This window comes from Lampetra fluviatilis, chromosome 9 (genome assembly GCF_964198595.1).
Source record: "Lampetra fluviatilis chromosome 9, kcLamFluv1.1, whole genome shotgun sequence".
In the NCBI taxonomy this organism is placed as follows: Eukaryota; Metazoa; Chordata; class Hyperoartia; order Petromyzontiformes; family Petromyzontidae; genus Lampetra; species Lampetra fluviatilis.
Window position 1 is genome coordinate 5,571,431 of NC_136283.1, and position 14,451 is coordinate 5,585,881.

Sequence of the window (14,451 nt, forward strand, 5' to 3'; positions counted from 1 at the left end):
GTAATTATTGCCTCCGTTTCAAATATTTTCACTGCTTCAGCTCTGAAACAAAGACAATATATTTAGGCGCATCACCCAGGAGTGATATTTCAGTCAACTGCAACAAAACTGCAGTTGCAACAGAGACCAGGGAAGCAGCAGGTTTGATACTTCCATCTCAATCGTCCCCAACAATTTAACTTACTGGAAAAACCTCCGCTGTTCGGAATGACTAATTCGCATGGTTATTGAACAGTCATCACCATAAAAACACACGAGACATTCTGGGGGAGTTGGAAATAAAACAACCTGCTGTTATGGGAAGCGACTCCGACGGTCGTTGTTACAGAGCTGCGTGTTCTAATAAACACGCTGGAGCGTGCCGAGGCACAGGTTACACGCCGTCCAGGGATTACTAAACCGGCAGAAAGTGAAGTCGCCAAAACAGCATCATTTAAAAAAGGGCTAAGGATTTGTCTATTCCTCATTATAAAAAGTATGGATGGGGCTGCCGGTGAAGATGTGTGTGCTCCAGGGTGCCACCGTAAGCCCTTTGTGCTTGGAAAGGTCACCCAGAGAGGCACTGCCGATTATTCGCCTCGCCTTGCCCAAGTGTGCGCTTACCCACTGGCGGAGCCAGTAAAGGGGGGGGGGGGTGGCACGTGCCCCCCCCAATGATCCGATCGAAATCCCTAATTTCGATCGGATCATTGGGGTTTATTAGTAAGAAATCGGCATTTTGCGACCCCCACTGCCACTGTGTAACATATTATTACGTGCCAGGGACTCTGAGATGATAGGACAATTTTTCGATTTAAAGCTTTCGTGACTGCAGGATTCACCTGAGGATGGCTGCTTGCGTTGTGGCTGAAACGTCGTGAGAATTGTATTTTATTATGTTATAATTTTATAATTTTATTATTTTCCTTCTACGTGACTTTACCGAAAGAACCAAGAAGATAGGACAATAGTCTGAGTCCATAATTGACAATAATTAACGGCAAAGCAGTTATAAGTGACTCACAGAATTATGTGCAGTTGCGTATACAGTCCACGACTTCCTCTGAAGGCATACCTTCAGCGAGCGCGATGCCGATCACACACGGTTCGATTTCGACCCTTACTTAATAACAACTCCTATCATTTTTCATTGCTGGAGGGGTTGCCCCCCCTACCTGAAAATCCTGGCTCCGCCATTGCGCTTACAACTTGTTTATATTAAATGCAGGCGCCGATGGAGGGAAGTTTATTGGTTGCCACCAATAATTGTGGCATTTTCCAAAAGAAAACGTAGCAGCAAAGCTCGGCTGTTTACACATCTAGAAATGTTTACAAGTTGGGTCAGTTAAAACCTTGCGATAAGGGAATTAAAGTGTATAAAACCAGTGGACCGATGCGGCGCACACATTGTTTCAAAAAGTCGTGAAAATGTTTAACCATTGGCCAGGCAGGGCAAAATGCTCATGCATCTGGTAAGAAAAAATAACTATTAACAACCACCTAATAATTAAATGTACAACCCTGTGCCAACCAACTGCAGTATGAAAACAAATCTATGCCATGTCAGTTGTGAGATTTGTTTAACAATATTTCGCCATGTCGGTTAGTGCAGTTTAGCAAAAATATTCCTGCCCGAGGTTAATATATCACTCGCCACCGATATTAGATGTGGCCAGGAATCAAACTCGTTATGCACAGTGTGCTAATGGACTTCGCCACAGTCTTCACCACAATTACTGACCAGAGCGAAAACAATTTAACGAGAGTTCAAAATAACTTACAAAATAAAAACACTTTAAAAAAAGGATCTGAATACAAATAAAAACCTCCAAGCACACCACACACACAGAAAAAAAAAAACTCGCAAAAAGTCCCAGCAGCTTTCGCGAGTGCCGTAAGTTGGGTCTTTTGGGAAAATGTCTTAATCGGGAAAGGCAGCTACCTGCAGAGCTGCTTAAATTCGTACGGGTCAGAGCCCCAGCTTGCCCCCGAGAATCCTCAGGCTGGGATTAGCGTGCCGATAATCCCGTTAGCTCGCTCGCCTCAATGCACTGCCCCCCCTGCCCCCTCTCTGGCCAGCTGGCCCACACGATTCGTCGAGAGAAACTGCTGGCAAAAAGAGCAGCAAGCAGAAACTTTTGGAATTCGACAGCATGTTATTGGCGGTTTGGCTTTTCCCCCCCCCCTCCACTCCTTCTCCTCCAAGGGGGCCAACACATCGCTGGCAACCCGATGATACTACAGCAGTAGCTATTTCTATTGTGTAACTGCGTTGAACGTAAGCCACCATTTACCTGCTTAAATAGATGCATTAATTGCAGAGGCGCAAACACGAGCCGAACCTACGGGAAATCTGTGGCGGGGGGTATAAAGAGCTTCGTAGAGCTCATCGAATTTGTGCGGGATAAATATATTTGTCCGATTCTGTATCCAAACGCAGTTCTTACGGAACCCTCTGCCGTTTAATTTCACCCGCTTGTTTCTTTCCCACCGTAGCCGACGCAGCTGTAAGGAAACGAGCGGCATCGGTTAACACCCCACTGGGTTTCCAGCTTCTCACTCTCGGGCATTAAAAACGGGCGAAAAAAAAAGTGCGCGTTGCGCTCGCTTTGCGAGTCAGGCAAGCAGAGAAAATGAGCATTGTGGGCTGACCCTGGGAAAAGCCAATCCCGTTTTGTGTGTGTGCCGTGAGGCCATTCTGTGCCCGCTCGGCAAGAAGAGGGGGGGGAGGGCGGAGAGAGACCCGCGGGCTCTCGGCTCAGCCGGCCAGACCCTTGCTGCGTGCCAGGTCCCGCGCTCGCTTAAGCTATGCTAATCTGCCTGCGCAGGCAGCAAACAGACACAATATCACATTCTAAACGGCCTGCCCCCCCCCCAAACCACCCTACCGACTCCCCCCCCGCCCCCCACCACCAACACAAACAGGATTAGGCGACATTGTGGGGTCGCAGGCGGGACTCGCGCAAACACAAACCCGGGTCCCCCCATTCAGGCGGACCCAGCCCATTATCTCGCTACGCACTCCCCTGGTGGATGGCGCAGGCTGCCCTCAATACCGCCAGCCGCCCCCCCCCCCACCTCCTCCACCGTCCTCAAACCAGCGGCTCCCCCATTTAATTACCACAGTGTCAATTAACTAGGGAGGCCATGTCAGCGGCAGATAACATTGAGCAAGTCGGGAGTAATAAACAGACTCGCGGCCCATTTATAGAGACGTAAAAACCGCACACACAAGAGCGTGGCGACGGCGCATTCAAATGGTTCGGAAAGATAAATCGTGAGCTAAAAAAAAAGGGGGGGTAATGGTAAAAATTGGGGGGGGGGGGGTGGTTTGTGTCACTTTTAATGCAAGCAAATTGGTTAGATTTGTATTGTCATTGGATTGCAGCCATAGAATACAAATGGGGCGGGGGGGGGTAGAAAACTATTGTCATTAAACTTGCTCTCTACAAGCACGAATATTAATTTGCATAATTACTGCGCAGACCCTTATTAGTAATTATCTCTAAACATAAACATGGGGAATTGAAACACTACGCGCTGCCAACAAAAGAGAGGCTTGCGTTCGGTTGTTTTCTGCGAGTTAAGCGGCACGACGAGAGTGCACGTGTCGTCAGGTGGCAGGAATCGGTGAGCGGGGTTGACTTTAAAAGAAAAACTTACAATTGAATGGGGGGGAGGGGGGGGGGTGTTTTACAATTATTTGTTGGAGAAAAACAAATACTACTACGGTGCAACGCTTCTCTCTTACAAAATTTTCTTGCCAACCGCTCAATGGGCGAGAATTGTTGTGTTATTATTAACCAGGTAAAAGAGAGTTTCGGAGAGGGCGACACGTCTATTGATCCCCACGGCCATTTTTTTTCGCGAAGACCTTCGGGTTAAAGTTGCCGCGTTTTAATGGTGAGCGCCACAAGATTTGTTTTGTTAATGTCCACGGTGGGGGGGGGGGGGGGGGTAAAAGCACCTCCATTTAACGTCTCACTTGAAAGGTAGTTGGGTGGGGGGGGGTTATAAAGCACTGGGGTGCCTCTCTCGGGGGCCATTCAGGGCCACTGCCTGAGCTCTGACCCAAACGGCAGAGTGATCTGTGGAGCACCACCAACGCCACCACCTTCACAGAAACACCGTCAACGTTACCCTGGTGGGCGCCCATCAACAATGGCTGGGCCCCCGAGGCCCTGATGAGATGGGGCTTCAATGACGACAATCGCAGCAGAGGAAGACCGTTAGCATCCCGCACCTGCGATTAGCACAATTGGCTACGTACGGTGCGAAAGAAGTTCAACATACATACAAATATATATAACGATTCACTGTGGCCCTGAAAAGATTGTTTAAGATTCACAAACTAAAATTGATTGTCATGTTAGTTGCAAAATTATCGCGTTATTATTGTTACATTGATACAGCATTACGTTTTATTTGCAAATATTGGTAATCTAATGTATAGTATGGTACGAAATTAGTTCATGCATATGAATGTATACCATGATTAACCAGGGCCCTGAAACAGATTGTTAAAGATTCACAAACTGAAAATAATGGTCATGATGTTATTTGCAAAATTATCGTGTTACTATTGTTACATTCATAGCATTAAGCTTTATTTTCAAATATTGGAAATAATATCAATTATAGTTTCAGAAAAGTATTTTTCAATAAACGTGTCCACGTTTGTCACTCGGTAGGAATGCATATTGCTTTGGGAATGCACATCGTTCTAAATAAATTTTGGCAAGAGTACATTCTGTTTTTACCATTCAACCGTACTGTTCCAAAATACTGTAAACACTAATAGTATAACAATCCACTTCACACCACCTCACCATCATCGTCGTCGTCAAAAACAACCAGCACCTGCATTATAATCACCATGATCACCGTCACCCCAATACTGGCAGAAGCTCATTAAAAGGCAGAGGACAAAATCTCCCTTTCCAAATTAAACTTTCTACCATTTGCCAAGATAAAAAGAGGAGGAACTTCACTCTCACCCAACAGAGGGGCTCAAAACGTCAGACAATTGCCGACGGTCGTTAATTGTAAAGTGCGCCGGAGGTCCGGGATGCAACGACGATGAAGGCACGAAACGTGGGGGGGGGGAGGAGGTCGACAATTTACAGGCTTCGCAAAACGATGACGAACGACATCGGATGCAAAGACCGCACCCGCGATTCTAAACGTGCCCCCGGTCAATTCCGCATTTTTATCTCAATATTCAACGCGCTGATGAGTTATTTTTAAAAAAGCGGACTTGACAGGAATTTGATTATTTGCACTAGCTCAGCGACAAAGGCTCTAACAATGGCAAAGAGACGAGAGATATGGGACAGAAGACGGGGCATGTGAATGACAACACACTTGCATTGCAACTAATGAGGGTAATGGTAAACGGAAACAATGCTTTGTGACTGCACTACACGCGGATTATCGTAGCAAACGAAAAGCAGTGATAAGGATGAGCATCATAGGGCATATATTTGGGAACAGTTTGAGAACCGTGAGAAATGCTGGCATGCTCAAACAATATGATCGACCGTAATCCCATAGCAATAACGAATTACTCAGAACTCTACAGAATCCGAATCTTTAGTTGAACTGGAGGAATCCGATGAGCTGTGAAGCTTTTTTCACAGATGTCCAAGTATGGGTGGGTCGGCGAGTTACAACAGCAGACAATCCAAAAAACGAAAGGAGTGCAAAATAGAGAAAATGGTAAGCAAGTTACTAAATCAAAATAAATTAATTGTGCGAGTTCGATGTATCAAGCTTGGGAAAGGCAGCAAAAACAACGCCAAAACACAGTCGCAGACCACACCATGATAACACCACACAGCAGTAGTGAGTCCCTCAATAAAATAGCACGTGAACATTGAACTCTCGATACACGGGAAAGGATCAAAGTTAAAACACATTGGCAAATGTGACTTTATCCCGCTCTAATCTTCTATTGCAGCCCCTAACACAACCCTAATGAGGTTAGTTCCTCTATTATTAACGAGTGGATTACTTCATGTATTATGTTGGGTATATAAACTGCCATGAGAGAGTTCAATTCCCAGCCATGGATAAGATCAGTGCCACGTGAGATCGGAACTGGTCCTGGGGCCCCCTCCCCGCCCCACTTCTCCAACCCATGAATTAACTAATCGCTGAACAAAACAAAAGAGCACTGGATGGAGTGAGTAAAATAAAAATTCCAGTGAATACAATTATTTACGTGAAATACACACACTGTATATTACAATGGTGGCAATTATTATTATTTTTTTGAGTAACAGTTACATATTTTTACGGCACACAGGAAACTCACGCATCAAACTTTCCTACCACACGACAGGGAACTATTCAGGCCACCTGCGTTTGTTTACCTACCGTGCATTCGTGTGCGCAAGGCTTTGAGAGCGAGATTCCAGTGCCGGCCACGCTCAGAGAGCATTCCCCTTCAACCTGTGTGTCGTGCCCCCCCGCCACCCCCTCAATGCCTTTGAGGGTTCAGCGTAGACTGCAGCATGGATACCGTGCACGAGACATTTGAAACGTAGGCGGGGAAGTGTCAGTGCCACATCGCAATGACAAAACACAATGAATGTCTTTTCCTGGCACTACAAAGGTGGGACATGTTTTCTCTCTGTATGGATGTATGTATATTGAATTTCTTTCACAGCGTACGCAGCCACCCGTGTTAAATCAGAGGTGCGGGAGAAGGACAAACTAAACAACAAAAAACACTTCTAAAAAAATAGTTTTCAATCCGGTGGCTTCCTAATATCGGAAGGAAGAGCGTTCCAGACGGCCACAGAAGCGCATCTGAAAGAGCGCGCTGCGGTGGCCGTCTTTACTCGAGAGTTCGCCTAAAGGCGCTGCTGCGAGGATGACCGGAGTTCGCGTGATGGTTTATGCTCCTTGACGAGATCGGCGAGGTATTGTGGTTCATTTGTGCCGAGCACTTTGTGTGTAAAGAGTGTACGGTATTGTCGCCTCCGCAACCTGCAGAGAGGAGGGGCCAGGGGGACCAGCGAGTCACCTTGATTGGGGGGGGGGCAGCCATGACAAGAAGGTGGAGCACCACCGCTATTAACTGCATTGTAAGCTGCCAATGTGTAATGTGTAGTTGCATGCTTAGCTGCAATTACCACGGTCCTGACAGCGAAACTAAAATCAGGCCACAAGAACGGAGCGCACCGTCTCTCCAAGGGGACATTAAGCAAGCACCTGCCACAACGCTTTATAAAACGCACCTCGGGAGAGCGCTTTGATGGGTACCGTTGTAGGACTCAAGTAAAATCGACAGGGAATCGGGGTGGATAAAAACAAAAATAATGTGCGGCTAAATACGATGTGTGTGATCATTAACACCTGGGGAAAAAAAGCAAGGCCGTGAGAGACGAGGGCGAGGCAACGTGATGAAGCGAGCAGCCAAGTTAGATCGCGGAAACGCCACCTCAGCATCCCCCAGGTGGTTTTACTTTAGAAACTTGAACGAGACAAACACGTCGCTCACTCGCCTCTGTAAAACGTGAAGGTGCTGAAGGTGCTGAAGGTGCTGAAGGTGCTGAAGGTGCTGAAGGTGCTGAAGGTGCTGAAGGTGCTGAAGGTGCTGAAGGTGCTGAAGGTGCTGAAGGTGCTGAAGGTGCAGGCCTTAACCCACTCCCATTCCGATTACGTACGTGCACGTAACTTTATCGGTACCGAGGCTCCCACAAGGCCATGTGGGGGGGGAGGGCGTGCGGCACAGTTTGGCGCCGGCTCTCAAGAGTGCGGTCGTGTCGCTGCAGTTCTCTGCGGCGAGTACTTCTCTGAAAACAACGTCGCGATGCTTCTCCAAAAAAAATGAACGGCGAGCCGCTTGCGCGTTCCGAGATTCAGCGGTGAACGGAGGACACCACCCACCCTGCAACTTGCAGTCGTCTTGGGACGGGAAAGGGTTAATTTCTCGCGTCACTGCCAACAGAAGACCCCCCCCCCCCCCCTCACTTGAGCGAGCTCCGGAGAAGACAACTCAAGAGGGTATATATATATATATAAATATATATCGGTCTACTCTTCTCCAATGCTGGCGGTAGTGGGAGTGCCCACACTTTACCTCACCACGCACGAACGATCGACTGAGGCGTACCCATTTATACTTCTGGATGAACAGAAGCTGGACCATTATATCAACTGCTGCGACGTTGGAATGATCAAGTGTGAGAGCCATTACACTGCACCAGCATCTGTTTACTGATGCGTCTAATACATCCCGGTCAGACACAATGTGGAAAGAAAGTTTGCATGACCGTGTTATGACTAAATTAACTAAATGTGACACGTGAAGTTTGTGCGGTTAAATCTGCCATAAAAATATTAGGAATTTCCACCACTGACCCTCAATCACCAATGGAGTGCCACCTCATTGCTTATTTCCCCAGGGACAGTCTTAATCTCTCCGTAAAATATCACTGCAACCCACCTACAAACCCACAGGCAGTACTCATATGAATGTTGTTATTTACCCGAATAATAATAATAAATTCCATGTATTTACCGGAATGACTCATTGAGTTTTAAGACTGGAGGGTTCTCTACAGGAACACACGAGGCCAATTCCAACCGTGAGTTTTCACCCGTAATATAAGGTGCATGCATGCGGGCACACTGGTGCTTGATCAATTGATGCCCAGTTGTTCAAATACAAGCAATGTATAGAATGAAAATTTAGCTCGTCATGTTGAAACGTCATGATGATTATTACTACCACATAAAAATAAAAACATCGTTATTATTTTGATTGCAGATGCCAATATTATCGTTACAAACACAAACCCTCTGGAGACCGGCATAGGACAACCAAGCTGTGAGAGGCGTCTCATTCTCAGTAAGGGGGGCTTCCAACCGAGAAATTGAATTTTTTGGAAAAGAAAAAAACATTTCAAAAAGTAAATAAGGGAATGAATAGATAAATATAAAGTCTATTTACATCACCCTCAAGACGTGACAATGGCTTGCGAGCTTTGCATGCCTGTCGGGAGATGAGAAGTTCCATTTGAAGGCAAGAAGTATTTCCGTACAAAATCAGGAGACGAAAACAGGTTTGCATAAACCACATCGCAGCGCCAGTTGGAGGAATCTTGGCAGCGGCATAAAATGCAACTGCGTAGTTTGCCGATGTACAGGATAGAACAATAGAACAATGGGCACGAGCGGGTAAGGAGAAGAAACAGTCCTCATAATGTACGCACAATAGGTCTAATCTCGTGCATGTAAAGTTTCACTTGAAATGTCTTTAACAAACAATATTTCCTTTCAGTGGCTTAATTTCCCCATGCTCGCACGTGCAAATAAACACGCATGCTGTTTACACTTTATCTCAATGCAGCGGATGCAACAATAGCTGAATTGTAATGCGATAACAGGCAAAATTTTTGCACAGATCCTGATAAGTCCATTTTTCCCAGTTACATCTTTACCCAACACGCCCCGTAACTGTAATTTTTATTTCATATGTACACGCTATATAAATCTAAATTGTATTGCGTTGTATTGCATTATTTCAACATATCAACCCCCATATTCTCATCACTATAATTTTTCTCATCGGCAATGATACTTATCATCCACTACGAGACAAAGGACCCCCCCCCCCCCCCCATAACAATGGACATGACACGACCACGCATCACCGGTCGTAGAGTACCGCGCTGAGCAACGAGCTGGGCGAAACCAGCTGGGCGTGCGGCATTCTACACGTTGCTCGTTAGGGCCGTGCTGACAATGCATCAATTTAACAAATTCCTATGCTCGCTGCTGGCGGATTTGCTACGGAGTGTGCAGGTGGTGTAACTGCGCTGGGGCCCACGGGGACTCAAGGTGCCAGTGGGAAAAAAATGTAGACAGGGGCGATGCCAACCACGCAATGCCAATGGTGACCACGATTCATACGCCGGAACTGCGTGAGCAAGAGTCAATGAATTTAAATTCGTATACGCTGTACGTTATTGGTTATCACGAACCCTCCAGCCACTGGAGACGCTACGCGGTCACCGCAACGTTAACCGTTCACATTTAACCTCTGAATCGCAGCAAGAGCCGAGTCGTGACCATCCATCCAGTCGCAAGGGAAGCGATTCGAGCCATGCCCATTGCCTGTGCTCACAACACACGAGCAATGAGGCGGCACACCACTGTGGCGTGCACGCGCAAGTAAACAACAACAACGTGTCGTCTCCAGCCATCCTCAATGCAGGCAGCAGCAGGTTAAAATAGCATCGTGCATTTCCAATGCATGTCACGTGTCGTGACGGGTGCTGCAAGATCCGACCGCGTTCGTCCAGTGCTCTCCGAGCTGCATTGGCTTCCGGTTGCAAAACGAATACGTTGCGCACTCATTGCACCAAGTATTGTATAAAGTGCTTGCCACAAATGAACCACAATACCTTGCTGATCTCGTCCGAGAGCATCAATTATCACACAAACTCCAGTCATCCTCGCAGCGGCTTTTGGCTAACCATCGACCCAAAGATGGTCACCGCATCGCGCGCTTTTCAGATGCACTTTGGCGGCCGTCTGGAATGCTCTCCCGTCTGATATTAGGAAGCCACAGGAACTTTCAAATATACAATGAAAACTCATTTCGTTAGAACTGCTTGTGGTGTTTAGTTTGTTGTCATTCCCCTGCACCGCCGATTAGCACGATTGGCTACGTACGGTGCAAAAGAAGCTCAACATGCATACATACATACATGAGATTCCACAATGTGTTCTGTTCAGATATTTTGGCGATCACCAAAGCATGGAGGATACATTTATAAAATGGCAGCCGTTTACCATAACGGCAGGTAAGACAATGCATCCCCGCGCGCTTGACCATGAACACAGTGAGTCTCTCCGCACATTCCATGTTCAAGGCATTTAAACGTTGGCATCCCTTCACTTTCATGAAATCTATTTACCTGCGTCTCAGCGGCAAGATACGAATGTCACATACGTTGGCCGCGCAACATTAATGTGACGGAGCCTGGCGCGCCGCTATGTTTGACAAGACACAATTGTAGCCGTGCAGCTCGGAAGGGCCTTTAGCGCAAGTGGATGTGCTTATAAAATGTAAATAGCCCTCGTGAATGCTAATGTAAAAAAAAAACCTCGCATATTCATATAACTCCCTCCGGAGTCCCTCCACATGGTAAGTGTGTTTAGACAGGATGTAAGCTGTTAATTAGGCTAAACATGACATTATACAATATTCAACATAGCCACGTCTGTCCACCCATTTGGCTCATTGTAATGCAATATAAGTGCTCCAGCTAAAAATAAAGGCCCACATTTACACTTTTTAATTGGGCAAAGTATTGATTTTTTTTTTACTTTTAATACCGAGTCGTCCAAAGGCTGTATAGTATTTAAATATCCGCGTACTTAGTGCCCGTGTTAAGGACCTGTGCAGTGGCAAGGTGGTTGTGGCAAGTTATTTAGGAGGGGTCTAACGATGCATCGATTTAGTGGGATTTCGTTAAGGGCCCCGGCAACAACAACAACAACAACAACCGCCATTCGCCACTAAGTGGCGGTGACGTCACCACGACGCTTGTGCCAGGCCATGTGCACCCTGAGGCCACGTGAAGTGTCGAACGCCCGCTGGCAGGAGGTCACGGGGCAGACCCAGCAGGTGCCACGGGTCGACTGACCGAGATGACCGAGATGACTGGCTGATGCACCACCTGTGCCCCCTACTGTGCCAACTTGCTGTGCTTTAGCCACCCGGCGCTCCGCTCGTTGTTGTGAGCGTCGCTCCTCCGCCCTCCGTTGTTGTTGGAGGGCGACTGCCTCCAACTGCCCAGTAGCGTCCTTCACGAGCCTCCTCCACAGAGGCCGATCTTGACACCGCTGGTACCAGTCATCGGCAAGTCCACTCAGCTCCACGTCCTCCTGTACCACATCACTCCATCTCTTCTCTAGCCCGTGCCGCGCCCGTTTAGCCCCCTCGATCCGGCCGAACAAAAGCTGTTTAGGCATGCGGTGGCTGGGCCCCGGCAACACCCCCGCCACCACACACATCGAATTGCGTGCGTAAAAATCCACGATGTACTTGCTTCTGTTAGATTTAGGCCTATGGAGCAAACAGTCGTACAAACGACACGCACAGAACAAAAGGACAAACGATACAAACGACGCGGTCAAAACGTGACGCAAACACGATTAGATCACCGATTAAAACTGCAGCCGTGAATCGGGACAATATTAGAGTCCTAAGTAGAGGAGAGGTGATTTGTTAAACCCCGTTAAAACTCTGTCTTGCCCCACAGTTGGTGGCCTACACTGCTGGCTTTAGGAGGAGTGTTCGCTGCTCTGAGATCACTCCTCTCCGACGAGCTTCCCTCTGCCAAAAAAAAAAACGGAATTCACCTGGTCAAGTGGCACCTAAAGATTTCATTCACACATTGGTCAGTGGATGTGCAGTTAAGGTGTGCGAAAATGTTCACTACCGCCAATATATTTTTTTACTGTGTTCCCCCTGTCGCATGTGCTACCGATCGGCGGCGGAGGCTTAATTTCTGCTGGGTCTGCCCGGGTCAGCGATCCGTAATATATTTCCGCACTCTGCATCCAGTATACCCTGCCGCTATGGCTGTGGCTACCAGGCACATGCCTACTCCAGTCTATTGCGTGGACCCGTAAAATATTGAGGGAGAAATTAAGCCCTGCCGATTTCCCTCGCAAATGAGACTCATCTTCAATGAGCACTCACCCAGTCCTCGTTTAGTTTGTTGTCCTTCCCCCACACACCCTGGGGGGTTAGCACGGTTGGCTAGGTACGGTGCGAAAGAAATTCAAACACAGACGAACGTTGCTGATCGAGTGAGCGCGGAGCTGTTGAGACAGAAGCAAAACTTACTAAATTGTACGCGGCAGAAAGCGTACGCATTCGCGTCCAAGCACGTCCACGGCAAATGCTGCTTCGCGCTGTGAGGTTTTCTAAAGAGCAGTAGATACGACGCATGGAGAAGATTGAGATAATTGTTCACGAGCAGTGAAAATGCCAGCCGACCCTTGTTCCGTTATGCCAGGATTCATGGAACAGCTCCCCCGTTGCTCCTCGAGCACGGGAGTTGGGCGAGCATCGCCGCGGGTTTGCATGCTCGTCGGTTTGTTCGCACGGGGGTCTGCGTGGTGTCTTGTCGACATGGACTCAGGCTGTCATTTGACTTGCCATACGAACACCTCGAGCGAGTCCCAGGAAACCGCTGGGTTGCCACGAGCAACGCCGAGCTCATGGAGACGGGGGGGCTATGAGGAGTCGTACCAATTGCTGCAGAAATATAAGAAAATTAACCCATAAAAACAAAGTTTTTCACTATAAATCCTTTAAATGCGTGGCAGCTAGAGTCCTCTCGTCCTCTGGCTTGAGATGGCTGCCACCTATGGGTCAGATGATTGCTTGGAACCATTAAGCAATTGGTAATTACATATAATTTTTTGTTCCTAAAAAGTGTAAAATTTTGGAAAAAATTTTTCACGAAAATTAATTGTCACGCACAACGAGTCTGTGCGGAAAATGTCAGCTCGATTGGATCACGGGAAGTGGGTAAAAAAACGACCGAAAGATTTGCACGGTCGTAAGCGCGCAAGCAAGCAAGCAAGCGAACTTAATATAAAGGATTTAAAAACACTTCTCGCGAAGTTCTCTGCGTGGACGCTGACGCAAGATCGTCAATGTGGGTCTGCAATATTGGTTTGAGAGGAGTCGCGGTGTGTTCACTCGCAGGTTGTGCTTGTTAAGGAGGCAGGCCAATCAATTCAGCCCTGCCCACTGCATTTGTGGAACCAATTAAGCTACCCGTATGCCCAATTGCACATCGCGACAGCCAGAAGTGAAGGGATCCCCCGGTGCATTCTGGGCGATTTGGTCAGCAAGAGCAACATAATTAGAGGCCATTGAAATGTAAATCGATCAATTTCGATAATACTGTAATTTTCTTTGGCAAATATTCTCGTCCCCTAATATGGAGAAAATAAACAGATACCAGCTGCTCCTTCGACAAAGACACGCTCAGTGACCCCTGTACCAAGCAACACATTTAGAACCGCAATCATTTGAGAGATACGGCCATCGTCTCCAAATCACCCCTTTACCCCCCTCCCCCTCCGTCCCCGATGCACATAAAATAACAAAACGTCGATAAATGTGCCAATTCGCCAGATAAAGGACTTATCTCGCGTGTCACTGGGGTCTGCAGCATTACTTCGAGCATTCGCCACAGCGCGTGCCCGCCCTGCACTCCCCTGGCCCTGGATTTTCACTGCCGCTATAAGAGCTAACCTCCGGTATTAAACCCGACTAATGAGAGCGGGGTGGTCCTGCGTTTGACACGCTTGGCCAGGTGACCGGGCATCGCCAGTTGAGAGCTACAGGGCAAAAGCTAATGAGGTATAAGCGGTGCTTAATTTCAGCCGGAACATTGTTCCAGGAATCAGTTTAGCATGTCGCATCCA

General features: G+C 47.5%; 1 protein-coding gene and 1 long non-coding RNA gene across 23 annotated transcripts in view; both read right to left on the reverse strand.

Moving 5' to 3' along the window:
- TCF7L2 (transcription factor 7 like 2) overlaps window positions 1–14,451 on the reverse strand; it is a 158,155-nt gene that overhangs the window by 69,404 nt on the left and 74,300 nt on the right. The window lies entirely within an intron of this gene.
- Window positions 7,726–10,413, reverse strand: LOC144934159 (uncharacterized). Its single transcript, XR_013637137.1, has 3 exons — window positions 10,398–10,413; window positions 8,942–8,983; window positions 7,726–7,893 (listed from the first exon to the last, which is right to left on the reverse strand). It is a non-coding gene; the product is annotated as an uncharacterized LOC144934159 (long non-coding RNA).